This window comes from Aedes aegypti, chromosome 3, assembly GCF_002204515.2.
Source record: "Aedes aegypti strain LVP_AGWG chromosome 3, AaegL5.0 Primary Assembly, whole genome shotgun sequence".
NCBI lineage: Eukaryota > Metazoa > Arthropoda > Insecta > Diptera > Culicidae > Aedes > Aedes aegypti.
In genome coordinates this window covers 215,559,030-215,564,094 of record NC_035109.1, presented here as the reverse complement: position 1 = coordinate 215,564,094, position 5,065 = coordinate 215,559,030, and positions in this window count along the sequence as shown.

The following is a 5,065-nucleotide window of genomic DNA, read 5'->3' as shown; positions in this document are numbered from 1 at the left end:
GAAGTTCTTTGTAACGATTCTTACAGTTAGCTTACCAGGATTTTCACTATTGATATTCTCAATCGATCTTGAAAAGAGCCAGAACTTTTGGGGGTCATGCACAAATCATGTCACTAGGCATTAGAATACAATGAAAAACTTTATTGTGTCATCCATACTCCATAAGAACAAGTATTGAGTTTGTATGTATATTGAAAAGGTGCTAAATAATTTCTTCCGAACATTTTTTTTTTCGTTGTATCATGGGTAGGACAATCCTTCGACTGTCCTATCCAGCTGTTTTTGTGCGTAGTACATGTCCTACCTGTCCTACCCACTTCCCGCAACCACTGATTTCAATTAACTTAGTATACAGTACATTTCTTAGATTGAATATGAATGTAAATTACACATCAAATATAATCAGCGCTTCATTGGGGATGAGATCTGACAAGCGTCCTGGATTTTTCCCGGGACACATCTGGTCACATTACTATAAATAAAAAGTTTCTTCCCAAAATATGGTTGAGAATAAGTATTTTTTGGAACACTTTAGTTGAACTTATATTTATAATTTGGATGAAATTTCTTCAAAACGTTTTAGTCGCAGTTTTTTTCTAATCAATTTAAAATAATTCCTCTCTCGAAGCTAACAAAATGTTGAATTAATAAAAAAATAAGGGTTGGGTGACCAAACTTAGAAAGGTTAAACATTGGCACTCGACGTTCGGAATTGGAAGGACAAAACGTCGAAACGAGAAAATTAGAAGAAAACGACCTAACGATTCCATCTGGAGTAGACCTGTTCATATTTGAAAAAATGTCTGGAAATCTTCCAGTCAAGCAGTATTCTGAATTCTCATGCTAAGAACAATGTCTGGTCAAATGTTCAGCTCATTTGATTGAGATTCCACTATGCTTCAAATTGAAAATGTGTTTTAGGCTTATTTTGAGGTTTGAAAAATCATAACTCAATACTCATTACTCAAAATCACTTTCTATTACCACCTATTGAAAATTAATGCTTATCTGATGAAGTTAAGATTAAATTAAGTTTGAACATAGTTCGAACGAGATTTGTTCTCCACAGTACCCAGAAATCACGGTTTTCTGAATATGTATGCAATAAAAAAACATACATTGGCATTATTTTTCCAGGCCCTAGTCAACGGGAAACAAACATAATAAATCTATGAAATCATTAACCATTAACAGCTATCATGTTGCTTTAGGAACTAAATTACAAAAAATGCCCAAAGATGGATCAACCCATCCCAGCCTGATGATCGTTTAATCGTGCATGACACATGTGCCGTCGGATGAATGAATTGAACAAGACTCAGACTATTCAGAACGATTTGAAAATAATCATTATCATCGACTGAGAAAAAGCAGTGCTAACGTGTTCATGTTTTACATTCCTTGAAGCTCTTGGTGGTGTTCTTAGCTCATCCACAGCGTATTTATGAATGTGCTTCCTAATAACCTATTTTTTATAATTTATTTTCGAAAGATACAAGGTATCTTTAAACGGGATTGAATTTTAAAAATGCATAGTCATCGTGTTCTGGAAATTCATAATGCGAAATTTTCATACAGTTATGTTTTTCAGCGAGAATACTCCCCAAAAATAGTGATTTTCAAAAACCGTGAAGCACAAACCTCAACCAAACTATGTTTAAACCTGCTCCAATCATAAAACCGTGTTCGACAAAAGTTCGTAGAATTGAATAAAGTACTATGTAGAGGTATTTCCGATAAGTTTTAATGCTCCGTTAGTTATGAATTTTAAAAGCTTGAAAAACACATAATTGATTTGAAGCACATCTAAATTTTCTCCAAATTGACTGAAATTTTGACCAGAAGTTCATTTCGACATGAAAAATCAAAATATTGGTTGACTGAGAGACTTCCAGACATTTGAATAGGTCTAATCTGGAGGTTTGGCTACACTTATGGGCTGTTTAAGAAAATTTAATCCATCAGATCCTTTTCGCTGTTTAAATTTGAGTTTTATTTTTCATAACGTTGGAGTTTAGATATTTTCCGAACTTTTCAAAATGCAATCCCACTGTGTAGCGGAAGCCAAATCGGTTTTCCATTTTCGAGGATATTAGCAGTGATGGTGTACGTGCGAGGGTGAGTGTAATCAGGAAATTAAACTTTGGCAAATGGATTTGCTCCAAAGCACATGCTCGAAGGTTGACAGTGACACGCAACTTCAAACAGAAACCACAAGTACACATGTTTTTGGCTTGGCCCGTTTTAAAATCTTTTTGAAGGTACCTTTAATAGAACATTGAATGTTTTTTTCTGAGGAAAATAATGAAAGGAGCGAAATCTTATTCAATATGCAGATAAGGATTAATGAGGAACGGTTATTTTTTCATTTTTCGTAGCTCGCAAAACAAATTAATCTTCTTCTTCTTCTTCTTCTTGGCACTATCGTCCCTACTACGATAGAGCCTGCTTCTCAGCTTAGTGTTCTTATGAACACTTTCACAGTTATTAACTGAAAGTTTTCCTTGCCAAAGTTGCCATTTTTGCATTCGTATATCGTGTGGCAGGTACGATGATATTCTTATGCCCAGGGAAGTCAAGGAAATTTCCATTACGAAAAGATCCTGGACCGACCGGGAATCGAACCCAGACACCTTCAGCATGGCTTTGCTTTGTAGCCGCGGACTCTAACCACTGGGCTAAAGAAGGCTCCTAAGTATATATAATAATTTATTTAAGACAAAAAAAAGTTATAGTGACGACTTCCTTCGGAAGGGAAGTAAGGCCGTTGGTCCCGAGATGAACTAGCCCAGGGCTAAACATCTCGTTAATAAAGATAGAAAAAAAATAGTTTTTCAGATTTTTATTGTACATACCGTAATCCGGGAGCAAATCGATCACTATTTAACAATTTTTTGTTTTGCTATCCTTCGGAATTCAAATATTGTCAAATAAATTTCAACAAAATCAGAACTCCATTGATCTTTATCAGTTTATGTTACCGACTTTCCATGAAATAATATTTAATATATCATAACAATAGTTTTAATATAAAAAAAATGACTCACTGGGGCGAAATTGATCACCATACAACAAAGCATGTTTAAGAATAAAAAAAACCCCTATCTACTAAATTTGGGTCTCCTGAATCTGAAAATGATGTCAAAATTCTTACAACTCGAGTATTTGATCTTTCTATTGCAAAATTAGACTTTGAAAATCTGCCTAATACGCCTAAATGTTGCCTAAATTTCCCTTGAAATAGGCACATTATTTGAAAATAAATAGTTTTATGAGCAAAACACTATACTTGCTATGCTGTATGATACCTTACCTTACCAGTCAGGCTAAGGCCTGGGTGGCCTCTGCTGTACGTAGGAGACGTCTCTATTCGGCTCGGTCCATGGCTGCCCGTCGCCAGCCACGCATTCTGCGAAGGGTCCGCAGATCGTCCTCAACTTGATCGACCCATCTTGCTCGCTGCGCACCACGTCGTCTTGTGCTGGTCGGATTGTTTTCGAGAACCATTTTTACCCGGCTGGTATCTGATATTCTGGTGACATGCCCGGCCCACCGCAGCCTCCCAATTTTTGCGAGGTGGACAATGGTTGGTTCTCCCAGCAGCTAGTGTAATTCATGATTCATCCGCCTTCTCCAAGTTCCGTGTTCCACCTGCACCGTAGATGGTCCGCAACAACTTCCGTTTGAAAACACCAAGGGCGCGTTGATCCTCTGCACGTAGGGTCCATGTTTCGTGCCCATAGAGGAGTACCGGTCTAATCAGTGCTTTGTAGATGGTTAACTTCGTGCGATGGCAAACTTAGCTCGATCGGAGCGTTCTGCGGAGTTCAAAGTACGATTTCCAGCAACGATGCGTCTCTGGATTTCTCGGCTGGTGTCGTTGTCAGCGGTCACCAGAGAGCCCAAGTACACGAATTCTTCGACAACCTCGATTTTATCACCGTCAATATGAACTCGAGGTGGGGGGCGTGCCGTGTCTTCTCTTGAGCCCCTCGCTATCATGTACTTCGTCTTTGACACATTGATGTTCAATCCGATTCGCCTAGCGTCAGCCCTTAGTCGGATGTACGTATCCGCCATCATCTCAAAGTTGCGTGCGACAATATCAATGTAGTCAGCGAAACCAAGTAACTGAATGGACTTTCTGAAGATCGTGCCACTCGTGTCTATCCCCGCTCTTCTTATCACACCCTCTAACGCATTGTTGAACAGTAAACACGAAAGGCCATTACCTTGGAGTAACCCTCTGTGAGATTTGAAGGGACTCGAGAGTGTCTCTGATACTCGAACTACGCACATCACTCGCTCCATCGTCGCCTTGATCAATCTTATCAGTTTGTACGGGAAACCGTATTCGTGCATAATCTGCCATAGCTGTTCTCGATCGATTGTATCACAGGCCGATTTAAAATCGATGAATAAATGATGTGTGGGTACATTGTATTCGCGGCATTTCTGCAACAACTGGCGGATGGCGAATATTTGATCCGTTGTTGCTCGTTCGCCCATAAATCCTGCCTAGTATTGCCCAACGAATTCTCTCGCAAATGGTGATAGACGGCGGCATAGAATTTGGGAGAGTACCTTGTATGCGGCGCTCGAAATTGTGATCGCACGATAATTGGCGCAATCGAGCTTGTCGCCCTTTTTGTAGATGGGACACATGACATCTTCCATCCACTCCTCCGGCAATACTTACTCCTCCCAAATCTTGAAAATAATCCAGTGCAGCGCTCTTGCCAGTGCATCACCACCGTATCTTAGCAACTCGCTCGGTATTTGGTCCACTCCAGCGGCTTTGATGTTTTTAACCTTCTATTCTCCGTTTCTACCCCTTGAAGATCTGGAGGCGGAAGTCTTTCCGTTCGCGAGTGCTCCCAAAGTTATTTTCGTGCCACCTTCGCTACTGGCCACATCATCATTAAGCTGCTCGTCGTAGTGCTGCCGCCACCTTTCAACCACCTCACGTTCGTTCGTGGCGTTGATGGCGCTTCTTTCTCCGGATGATCGAGTTTTGTCTGTTCCGTGCCTGTTTATACCGTGCTTCGTTCGCTGCATTCTTCTC